Source organism: Falco cherrug, chromosome 12, assembly GCF_023634085.1.
Source record: "Falco cherrug isolate bFalChe1 chromosome 12, bFalChe1.pri, whole genome shotgun sequence".
Taxonomy (NCBI): Eukaryota; Metazoa; Chordata; class Aves; order Falconiformes; family Falconidae; genus Falco; species Falco cherrug.
Window position 1 is genome coordinate 16894 of NC_073708.1, and position 11687 is coordinate 28580.

The window sequence follows — 11687 nt, forward strand, 5'->3', positions numbered from 1 at the left end:
GCGGGGCTTCCGGCCTCGTGCGTAGGGGCAGATGGCGCATCCGGCCCGGGAAAGGCGGGTTCACTCCCGGCCCGCGCGGCGCGCTGGAGCGGCCGTGGAGGTACGGAGCCTTCGCCGGGAGCCCGGAAGACTTTCGGGCCGGGACGTGCGGCGGCGCGCTCGGGCTGAAGGGCGGCCGGGGGCCGGCGGGCAGCGGCCCGGTCGGGGGGGGGATGTGGCGGCCCGGCGCTCGGCCGCGGCAGGGAGCGCCTGGTGCCGGCGGCGGGCGGGCTGAGGCAGGCGGGCGGCCCGGCCCGGGACCGGCGGGGCTGCCGCCGGTTCTCGTCTCCCCGGCAGGGACGGTGGTCAGCGGGCTCCTCACGGGGCTGCCCTTTTCTGGGTGGGTGGTTTTTTGTTTGTTTTTTTTTTGTTTGTTTGTTTGTTTTTTTTTTTTTTTTTTTTTTCTCTCGGAGCCGCGCCGCTACCTCGGCGAGGAGCGGCGGCGGGGCGGCCCCGGTGCTCGCTCGTGGCGGCGGCGCCCGGGAGAGGGGTCGGCCCGCGCCGCCCCGCCGCCCACCCGCCGCCGCCTGCGGGCTGCCCGGGCAGCCGCCGCAGCCCTGCGCGGGGCTTTGTCTTTCCCCCAGCCGCTGGCCTGAGCCGTGGCAGCCGGCTGGGGCTGCCGGCCCCCGCGGGCCGCAGAGAGGCTGCCTCGGGGCCTGCGGTAACGCTGTCGCGGGGGGGGGGGGGTGGGGGGGGGGTGGGGGGTGGGGGGGGTGTGTGTGGCTCAGGAGCCTCTTCCCGCCCCTGCGAGCGGGCCAGAGCAAGAAAAGGCAGCCGGCAGCGGAATCCCCAGCCGTCGCCCCCGACTGCTGCTTTCTCCGCAAGCCTTTTAACTGCCGGGGAGGGCTGGGAGGCAGCGGCAGCTCAGGTGTCTGGCTGATCTTGTGTCGTGACAGTCAGCTCCGGGGCCGGAGCAGCCGAGGGGAAGAGGCCTTTTGGTTTGCTTCCCCGCGAAACCGGGGCCTTTTGTTTTCCCTTTGTCCCTAGGTTCGTCCCGAAGCGTCCGTCGACAAGTCAAGGGGAGCGGAACCGAAGGTCGCTCGAGATGTTACTTCGCCACGCGTGCCTCGTGCTTGCGAGTCGGACTGCTGACTACGGAGGGATCCCTTTTGTAGCCGCCGAGGGCCCGCGAGGCTCCGTGTGCCCGCCGCTTCCGAGTGCTGCGCTGCGGCTCGGGCAACGGCCGGGGAGGAATTGTCGGTCCCTCGTGGTAACGCAGCCGGGCCTGCTAGGCGCTTAGAGCAGCGCGTCCGGCCGGGCAGTATTGTTTTCCGAGGCTGTAAAGGAGCCCGAGGTATAAACCCGCTTGACGTTTCCGTACGGCGGTGCGCTTTGTCGGAGAGCTGGGCCCTACTGACGGAGCTGGCACAGGGTTCCCGCGGGACTCCGGCTTTGCCCGTCTCGTGGAAAGGCTCCAGAGCCTGCTTGGGAAGCCGCTTGACAAGGCACGGCTTTGCCGTGATTTTTACGCCGGAATTCCGACGGTAACGCCAATGCCACGTGTTAGCCTTTCTCCAGCAGCTCCTCAAAGCAGAGTGAGCCTTAAGAATCGGATTGCCTTTTAACGAAATTCGAAACAAAGCGGCGGGGTGAAGCGGCTGGAAGCGTCCTGCCAGTCTGCCGTGGGTATCGCTGCCGTGCGTGTTACCTGCCTGTCTGCCGATCGCTCCTGCCTCTTGTTGTGGCCCGGTAATTCCTCTGGGGAAGGCGTTGGGCTCTGACTGCAGTGCAGCGCACCCCGACTCCCTCCTGACCCCGGCGAGACGTGATCGGTGTTTGCCTTCCTCCCCTTTCACAGGGCCTCGGCTGTTGCGTGCAGAGAAGCTGTCAGCCTTGTGAGAGAGCACGCCGCCGGCAAGCGCATCGTGGTGCTTCGGTACCGAGCTGAGGCCGCAGGCGTCCGTCTTTTGTTTGCGAAAAGGGATCGCGAGGAAAGGTTGCTGGCCTCGGAGGGGGAGAGGTGGCGGGGGGAACAGGTAGGAGGCAGCTCTTTCAACCGGTTTTAGGCTTAACTCCCGGGTGCCTGAGCACGGTTCTGGGCTTCGGGGGGTTGGCTTTCGGCTTTTCGCCTTCAGCGCGTCCTCCGTCACCGCTGTCGGCGCGCGCTGAGCTGCGGCTCAGGGGACTGCGGCGATACAGGCCGTGTGCGTGCCAGCCGTCCTCGAGGCTAGAGCTGTATTCTGCTTGTTACCCTGATGAAAGCGTTTCTTTTTTTCTAGGGGGCGTTCCCACAAGGCAGTGGTGTGGAGCCGAAGGGGACTGCGACGGAACGGTGACGGAGCCGTTTGGACCGAGTCTTGAAGATAGATCGCTCGGGTTTTTGTCCGAGGAAACTTCGTCTCGAGACGGTCCTATCGCTCGCTGGCAACGTGGTAGGAAACTGCTTTGTTGATCTTGACGGCGCAGTGTGTTGGGAGTATTAAGATTCCTCGAGAGATCAGAAGCGAGTAGGTTGTTTCTCTAAGGGAAAGGGGAATAGGCCTGTATCGTTAAAGGAAAGACTCAGAGTGGGTTTTGTTTCTCTTAAGTACAAAGCGCCCCATCTCAAGGGATTGCAAAGTCTGAAACGATGGTTCAAAAGCAGACTTGTGCTGTTTGCAAAGCGTCTGTTGCACTGCTCAAAGACAAAAGACGCTCACCCGAGAAAGTTTTTGGAAACCGATGTCCGAGAGGCACGGGGAAAGAGCTGCAGAGGTTTACGTATCGCCTGTCGAATTCTGTTCTCTTTCGTGCCCTTCCATTTTACGATAAAAACTTTCGTGACCCCTTTTCCCGTTCAGGCACTGTTGCTAGTGTTTTTATAAGGGGGGAAAAAAAAGCGTAAGCCTGGTCTCTCGAGTGATTTTTTTTTTTTTTTTTTTTTTTTTTTTCTTTTTCGCTAGACTAGTGGAATCGAGAATGTTCGCTGCCAGAACTTCATCCACCGAGATGGGACGCCAGGCAACTTCCTAACGGGCCGTGGGCAGAGTTCCCCTCTTGATGCCGTGCCTATATAATAAACTGTGCAGTCCGTTAGCTAGACGGGCTGCAGTACCCAATTTTTTTCGCCAGGCGGCAGCACCGCGCCCCCCCCCGGCGGAGTAAGGGCAGCGCATGCGCAGACGCGGCTTGACGCCGAAGGGGGCGTGGCTTCCGGGCACGTCGCGGGCCGATGACGCAATCCGGCTTCGGCGCATGCGCAGAAGGGGTTTCTGGCAAACTAAGGGCAGCGCATGCGCAGACGCGGCTTGACGCCGAAGGGGGCGGGGCTTCCGGCTTCGTCGCAGCCCGATGACGCAACACGCCTCGGCGCATGCGCAGAAGGGCTTTCTGGCAAACTAAGGGCAGCGCATGCGCAGACGCGGCTTGACGCCGAAGGGGCGGGGCTTCCGGCCTCGGGCGTACGGGCAGATGACGCAATCCCGCTTTGGCGCATGCGCAGAAGCCTTTCTGGCCGACCGAGGGCGGCGCATGCGCAGAAGCGGCTTTGACCCCCCCCCCCCCTAGGGGCGGGGCTTCCGGCCTCGTGCGTAGGGGCAGATGGCGCATCCGGCCCGGGAAAGGCGGGTTCACTCCCGGCCCGCGCGGCGCGCTGGAGCGGCCGTGGAGGTACGGAGCCTTCGCCGGGAGCCCGGAAGACTTTCGGGCCGGGACGTGCGGCGGCGCGCTCGGGCTGAAGGGCGGCCGGGGGCCGGCGGGCAGCGGCCCGGTCGGGGGGGGGATGTGGCGGCCCGGCGCTCGGCCGCGGCAGGGAGCGCCTGGTGCCGGCGGCGGGCGGGCTGAGGCAGGCGGGCGGCCCGGCCCGGGACCGGCGGGGCTGCCGCCGGTTCTCGTCTCCCCGGCAGGGACGGTGGTCAGCGGGCTCCTCACGGGGCTGCCCTTTTCTGGGTGGGTGGTTTTTTGTTTGGTTTTTTTTTTGTTTGTTTGTTTTTTTTTTTTTTTTTTTTTTTTTTCTCTCGGAGCCGCGCCGCTACCTCGGCGAGGAGCGGCGGCGGGGCGGCCCCGGTGCTCGCTCGTGGCGGCGGCGCCCGGGAGAGGGGTCGGCCCGCGCCGCCCCGCCGCCCACCCGCCGCCGCCTGCGGGCTGCCCGGGCAGCCGCCGCAGCCCTGCGCGGGGCTTTGTCTTTCCCCCAGCCGCTGGCCTGAGCCGTGGCAGCCGGCTGGGGCTGCCGGCCCCCGCGGGCCGCAGAGAGGCTGCCTCGGGGCCTGCGGTAACGCTGTCGCGGGGGGGGGGGGGTGGGGGGGGGTGGGGGGGGTGTGTGTGGCTCAGGAGCCTCTTCCCGCCCCTGCGAGCGGGCCAGAGCAAGAAAAGGCAGCCGGCAGCGGAATCCCCAGCCGTCGCCCCCGACTGCTGCTTTCTCCGCAAGCCTTTTAACTGCCGGGGAGGGCTGGGAGGCAGCGGCAGCTCAGGTGTCTGGCTGATCTTGTGTCGTGACAGTCAGCTCCGGGGCCGGAGCAGCCGAGGGGAAGAGGCCTTTTGGTTTGCTTCCCCGCGAAACCGGGGCCTTTTGTTTTCCCTTTGTCCCTAGGTTCGTCCCGAAGCGTCCGTCGACAAGTCAAGGGGAGCGGAACCGAAGGTCGCTCGAGATGTTACTTCGCCACGCGTGCCTCGTGCTTGCGAGTCGGACTGCTGACTACGGAGGGATCCCTTTTTGTAGCCGCCGAGGGCCCGCGAGGCTCCGTGTGCCCGCCGCTTCCGAGTGCTGCGCTGCGGCTCGGGCAACGGCCGGGGAGGAATTGTCGGTCCCTCGTGGTAACGCAGCCGGGCCTGCTAGGCGCTTAGAGCAGCGCGTCCGGCCGGGCAGTATTGTTTTCCGAGGCTGTAAAGGAGCCCGAGGTATAAACCCGCTTGACGTTTCCGTACGGCGGTGCGCTTTGTCGGAGAGCTGGGCCCTACTGACGGAGCTGGCACAGGGTTCCCGCGGGACTCCGGCTTTGCCCGTCTCGTGGAAAGGCTCCAGAGCCTGCTTGGGAAGCCGCTTGACAAGGCACGGCTTTGCCGTGATTTTTACGCCGGAATTCCGACGGTAACGCCAATGCCACGTGTTAGCCTTTCTCCAGCAGCTCCTCAAAGCAGAGTGAGCCTTAAGAATCGGATTGCCTTTTAACGAAATTCGAAACAAAGCGGCGGGGTGAAGCGGCTGGAAGCGTCCTGCCAGTCTGCCGTGGGTATCGCTGCCGTGCGTGTTACCTGCCTGTCTGCCGATCGCTCCTGCCTCTTGTGGTGCCCCGGTAATTCCTCTGGGGAAGGCGTTGGGCTCTGACCGCAGCGCACCCCGACTCCCTCCTGACCCCGGCGAGACGTGATCGGTGTTTGCCTTCCTCCCCTTTCGCAGGGCCTCGGCTGTTGCGTGCAGAGAAGCTGTCAGCCTTGTGAGAGAGCACGCCGCCGGCAAGCGCATCGTGGTGCTTCGGTACCGAGCTGAGGCCGCAGGCGTCCGTCTTTTGTTTGCGAAAAGGGATCGCGAGGAAAGGTGCTGGCCTCGGAGGGGGAGAGGTGGCGGGGGGAACAGGTAGGAGGCAGCTCTTTCAGCCGGTTTTAGGCTTAACTCCTGGGTGCCTGAGCACGGTTCTGGGCTTCGGGGGGGTTGGCTTTCGGCTTTTCGCCTTCAGCGCGTCCTCCGTCACCGCTGTCGGCGCGCGCTGAGCTGCGGCTCAGGGGACTGCGGCGATACAGGCCGTGTGCGTGCCAGCCGTCCTCGAGGCTAGAGCTGTATTCTGCTTGTTACCCTGATGAAAGCGTTTCTTTTTTTCTAGGGGGCGTTCCCACAAGGCAGTGGTGTGGAGCCGAAGGGGACTGCGACGGAACGGTGACGGAGCCGTTTGGACCGAGTCTTGAAGATAGATCGCTCGGGTTTTTGTCCGAGGAAACTTCGTCTCGAGACGGTCCTATCGCTCGCTGGCAACGTGGTAGGAAACTGCTTTGTTGATCTTGACGGCGCAGTGTGTTGGGAGTATTAAGATTCCTCGGGAGATCAGAAGCGAGTAGGTTGTTTCTCTAAGGGAAAGGGGAATAGGCCTGTATCGTTAAAGGAAAGACTCAGAGTGGGTTTTGTTTCTCTCAAGTACAAAGCGCCCCATCTCAAGGGATTGCAAAGTCTGAAACGATGGTTCAAAAGCAGACTTGTGCTGTTTGCAAAGCGTCTGTTGCACTGCTCAAAGACAAAAGACGCTCACCCGAGAAAGTTTTTGGAAACCGATGTCCGAGAGGCACGGGGAAAGAGCTGCAGAGGTTTACGTATCGCCTGTCGAATTCTGTTCTCTTTCGTGCCCTTCCATTTTACGATAAAAACTTTCGTGACCCCTTTTCCCGTTCAGGCACTGTTGCTAGTGTTTTTATAAGGGGGGAAAAAAAAGCGTAAGCCTGGTCTCTCGAGTGATTTTTTTTTTTCTTTTTCGCTAGACTAGTGGAATCGAGAATGTTCGCTGCCAGAACTTCATCCACCGAGATGGGACGCCAGGCAACTTCCTAACGGGCCGTGGGCAGAGTTCCCCTCTTGATGCCGTGCCTATATAATAAACTGTGCAGTCCGTTAGCTAGACGGGCTGCAGTACCCAATTTTTTTCGCCAGGCGGCAGCACCGCGCCCCCCCCCGGCGGAGTAAGGGCAGCGCATGCGCAGACGCGGCTTGACGCCGAAGGGGGCGTGGCTTCCGGGCACGTCGCGGGCCGATGACGCAATCCGGCTTCGGCGCATGCGCAGAAGGGGTTTCTGGCAAACTAAGGGCAGCGCATGCGCAGACGCGGCTTGACGCCGAAGGGGGCGGGGCTTCCGGCTTCGTCGCAGCCCGATGACGCAACACGCCTCGGCGCATGCGCAGAAGGGCTTTCTGGCAAACTAAGGGCAGCGCATGCGCAGACGCGGCTTGACGCCGAAGGGGCGGGGCTTCCGGCCTCGGGCGTACGGGCAGATGACGCAATCCCGCTTTGGCGCATGCGCAGAAGCCTTTCTGGCCGACCGAGGGCGGCGCATGCGCAGAAGCGGCTTTGACCCCCCCCCCCCCCCTAGGGGCGGGGCTTCCGGCCTCGTGCGTAGGGGCAGATGGCGCATCCGGCCCGGGAAAGGCGGGTTCACTCCCGGCCCGCGCGGCGCGCTGGAGCGGCCGTGGAGGTACGGAGCCTTCGCCGGGAGCCCGGAAGACTTTCGGGCCGGGACGTGCGGCGGCGCGCTCGGGCTGAAGGGCGGCCGGGGGCCGGCGGGCAGCGGCCCGGTCGGGGGGGGGATGTGGCGGCCCGGCGCTCGGCCGCGGCAGGGAGCGCCTGGTGCCGGCGGCGGGCGGGCTGAGGCAGGCGGGCGGCCCGGCCCGGGACCGGCGGGGCTGCCGCCGGTTCTCGTCTCCCCGGCAGGGACGGTGGTCAGCGGGCTCCTCACGGGGCTGCCCTTTTCTGGGTGGGTGGTTTTTTGTTTGTTTTTTTTTTGTTTGTTTGTTTGTTTTTTTTTTTTTTTTTTTTTTCTCTCGGAGCCGCGCCGCTACCTCGGCGAGGAGCGGCGGCGGGGCGGCCCCGGTGCTCGCTCGTGGCGGCGGCGCCCGGGAGAGGGGTCGGCCCGCGCCGCCCCGCCGCCCACCCGCCGCCGCCTGCGGGCTGCCCGGGCAGCCGCCGCAGCCCTGCGCGGGGCTTTGTCTTTCCCCCAGCCGCTGGCCTGAGCCGTGGCAGCCGGCTGGGGCTGCCGGCCCCCGCGGGCCGCAGAGAGGCTGCCTCGGGGCCTGCGGTAACGCTGTCGCGGGGGGGGGGGGGGTGGGGGGGGGGTGGGGGGGGGTGTGTGTGGCTCAGGAGCCTCTTCCCGCCCCTGCGAGCGGGCCAGAGCAAGAAAAGGCAGCCGGCAGCGGAATCCCCAGCCGTCGCCCCCGACTGCTGCTTTCTCCGCAAGCCTTTTAACTGCCGGGGAGGGCTGGGAGGCAGCGGCAGCTCAGGTGTCTGGCTGATCTTGTGTCGTGACAGTCAGCTCCGGGGCCGGAGCAGCCGAGGGGAAGAGGCCTTTTGGTTTGCTTCCCCGCGAAACCGGGGCCTTTTGTTTTCCCTTTGTCCCTAGGTTCGTCCCGAAGCGTCCGTCGACAAGTCAAGGGGAGCGGAACCGAAGGTCGCTCGAGATGTTACTTCGCCACGCGTGCCTCGTGCTTGCGAGTCGGACTGCTGACTACGGAGGGATCCCTTTTGTAGCCGCCGAGGGCCCGCGAGGCTCCGTGTGCCCGCCGCTTCCGAGTGCTGCGCTGCGGCTCGGGCAACGGCCGGGGAGGAATTGTCGGTCCCTCGTGGTAACGCAGCCGGGCCTGCTAGGCGCTTAGAGCAGCGCGTCCGGCCGGGCAGTATTGTTTTCCGAGGCTGTAAAGGAGCCCGAGGTATAAACCCGCTTGACGTTTCCGTACGGCGGTGCGCTTTGTCGGAGAGCTGGGCCCTACTGACGGAGCTGGCACAGGGTTCCCGCGGGACTCCGGCTTTGCCCGTCTCGTGGAAAGGCTCCAGAGCCTGCTTGGGAAGCCGCTTGACAAGGCACGGCTTTGCCGTGATTTTTACGCCGGAATTCCGACGGTAACGCCAATGCCACGTGTTAGCCTTTCTCCAGCAGCTCCTCAAAGCAGAGTGAGCCTTAAGAATCGGATTGCCTTTTAACGAAATTCGAAACAAAGCGGCGGGGTGAAGCGGCTGGAAGCGTCCTGCCAGTCTGCCGTGGGTATCGCTGCCGTGCGTGTTACCTGCCTGTCTGCCGATCGCTCCTGCCTCTTGTTGTGGCCCGGTAATTCCTCTGGGGAAGGCGTTGGGCTCTGACTGCAGCGCACCCCGACTCCCTCCTGACCCCGGCGAGACGTGATCGGTGTTTGCCTTCCTCCCCTTTCACAGGGCCTCGGCTGTTGCGTGCAGAGAAGCTGTCAGCCTTGTGAGAGAGCACGCCGCCGGCAAGCGCATCGTGGTGCTTCGGTACCGAGCTGAGGCCGCAGGCGTCCGTCTTTTGTTTGCGAAAAGGGATCGCGAGGAAAGGTTGCTGGCCTCGGAGGGGGAGAGGTGGCGGGGGAACAGGTAGGAGGCAGCTCTTTCAACCGGTTTTAGGCTTAACTCCCGGGTGCCTGAGCACGGTTCTGGGCTTCGGGGGGTTGGCTTTCGGCTTTTCGCCTTCAGCGCGTCCTCCGTCACCGCTGTCGGCGCGCGCTGAGCTGCGGCTCAGGGGACTGCGGCGATACAGGCCGTGTGCGTGCCAGCCGTCCTCAAGGCTAGAGCTGTATTCTGCTTGTTACCCTGATGAAAGCGTTTCTTTTTTTCTAGGGGGCGTTCCCACAAGGCAGTGGTGTGGAGCCGAAGGGGACTGCGATGGAACGGTGACGGAGCCGTTTGGACCGAGTCTTGAAGATAGATCGCTCGGGTTTTTGTCCGAGGAAACTTCGTCTCGAGACGGTCCTATCGCTCGCTGGCAACGTGGTAGGAAACTGCTTTGTTGATCTTGACGGCGCAGTGTGTTGGGAGTATTAAGATTCCTCGAGAGATCAGAAGCGAGTAGGTTGTTTCTCTAAGGGAAAGGGGAATAGGCCTGTATCGTTAAAGGAAAGACTCAGAGTGGGTTTTGTTTCTCTTAAGTACAAAGCGCCCCATCTCAAGGGATTGCAAAGTCTGAAACGATGGTTCAAAAGCAGACTTGTGCTGTTTGCAAAGCGTCTGTTGCACTGCTCAAAGACAAAAGACGCTCACCCGAGAAAGTTTTTGGAAACCGATGTCCGATAGGCACGGGGAAAGAGCTGCAGAGGTTTACGTATCGTCTGTCGAATTCTGTTCTCTTTCGTGCCCTTCCATTTTACAATAAAAACTTTCGTGACCCCTTTTCCCGTTCAGGCACTGTTGCTAGTGTTTTTATAAGGGGGAAAAAAAAGCGTAAGCCTGGTCTCTCGAGTGATTTTTTTTTTTTTTTTTTTTTTTTTTTCTTTTTCGCTAGACTAGTGGAATCGAGAATGTTCGCTGCCAGAACTTCATCCACCGAGATGGGACGCCAGGCAACTTCCTAACGGGCCGTGGGCAGAGTTCCCCTCTTGATGCCGTGCCTATATAATAAACTGTGCAGTCCGTTAGCTAGACGGGCTGCAGTACCCAATTTTTTTCGCCAGGCGGCAGCACCGCGCCCCCCCCCGGCGGAGTAAGGGCAGCGCATGCGCAGACGCGGCTTGACGCCGAAGGGGGCGTGGCTTCCGGGCACGTCGCGGGCCGATGACGCAATCCGGCTTCGGCGCATGCGCAGAAGGGGTTTCTGGCAAACTAAGGGCAGCGCATGCGCAGACGCGGCTTGACGCCGAAGGGGGCGGGGCTTCCGGCCTCGTCGCAGCCCGATGACGTAACACGCCTCGACGCATGCGCAGAAGGGCTTTCTGGCAAACTAAGGGCAGCGCATGCGCAGACGCGGCTTGACGCCGAAGGGGCGGGGCTTCCGGCCTCGGGCGTACGGGCAGATGACGCAATCCCGCTTTGGCGCATGCGCAGAAGCCTTTCTGGCCGACCGAGGGCGGCGCATGCGCAGAAGCGGCTTTGACCCCCCCCCCCTAGGGGCGGGGCTTCCGGCCTCGTGCGTAGGGGCAGATGGCGCATCCGGCCCCGGAAAGGCGGGTTCATTTCATCCACCGAGATGTGAAGCCAGGCAACTTCCTAACGGGCCGTGGGAAGAGTTCCCTTATTGATTCCATTCCTATAATGAACTGTGCAGTCTGTTAGAATCGCCTTGAGTCCTAGGGGTGGGGTTTCTGGAGACTTTTGCATATGCGCATGCGCAGAAGACTTTCTGGCAAAACTAATGGCAGCGCATGCGTAGAAGTGGCTTGACTTTAACGACCCGGCTTCGCGTCACGCCGTCGATAGAATCTTTCCCGTACGGAGGACACGCGTTCGAGCCCCGTAGTCTGATACCAATTTTTGGTCGCCAGAGGGCAGCAGCTCTCCCTCAACCGTGCGGCTGCAGTACGCAAATATTTTTCGCTAGATGGCAGCAGCGCTCTGCCAGTCGTGATGCTGTAGTACTCAAATATATTCGCTAGATGGCAGCAGCGCTCCACCAACCGGGCGGCTGCAGTACCCAATTTTTTTTTTTTTTTTTCGCTAGATGGCAGCAGCGCTCCACAAAGCGCGTGGCTGCAGTACCTAATTTTTTATGCCAGATAACAGCAGCGCTCTAGCAACCGGGCGGCTGCCCTACCCAATGTTTTTCGTCAGACGGCAGCAGCGCTCCACCGACCCTATGCTGAGCACTGGCACGGTGAGCACGGGCCGAGATCCCAGCCCAGTTTACACCACCAGACCACAGGAGCTGCTCGCTGCGGATGCAGGGTTCACATTGCTCTGCCCTTTTCCCACTCGCAGCCCAGGCATTAATACTTATTGCCTCCGTATGCAAAAGCACCCACGTGGCTCATGCTGTTAAATCCTTTCTGTATGACGCATTCCATTTTGCTGTGGGAAATAGCAATTTGCTCTGTTCGCATTTCGAAGCACGTTAGTAACAGCGATTTTAATTTATTTTTTTTTTTAATAGAAGAGATTTTGCAGGAGTGCACTTTTTGAGTTGGAAAAAACGAGTGGTGTGAATGTGTGGCTTAGGAAAAGCTCATACAAGGTTTTCCCCTGCACAAGTAAGCCATTATGAGCTGTTGCACGGTTTAACCTTTTGAACTCATAGCCGTTCCCTGTGACGGGAAAGTGAGG

The 11687-nt window shown here is 62.1% G+C and overlaps 2 long non-coding RNA genes across 2 annotated transcripts; both read left to right on the plus strand.

Annotated features, from left to right (window-relative positions):
- Nucleotides 1–24: 24 nt before the first annotated feature.
- On the plus strand, nucleotides 25–1982 carry LOC129737214 (uncharacterized). Its single transcript, XR_008734781.1, has 3 exons — nucleotides 25–100; nucleotides 1027–1074; nucleotides 1838–1982. It is a non-coding gene; the product is annotated as an uncharacterized LOC129737214 (long non-coding RNA).
- A 5070-nt stretch (nucleotides 1983–7052) lies between these two features.
- On the plus strand, nucleotides 7053–10403 carry LOC129737215 (uncharacterized). Its single transcript, XR_008734782.1, has 5 exons — nucleotides 7053–7128; nucleotides 8050–8097; nucleotides 8856–9032; nucleotides 9276–9428; nucleotides 9937–10403. It is a non-coding gene; the product is annotated as an uncharacterized LOC129737215 (long non-coding RNA).
- Nucleotides 10404–11687: the final 1284 nt, after the last annotated feature.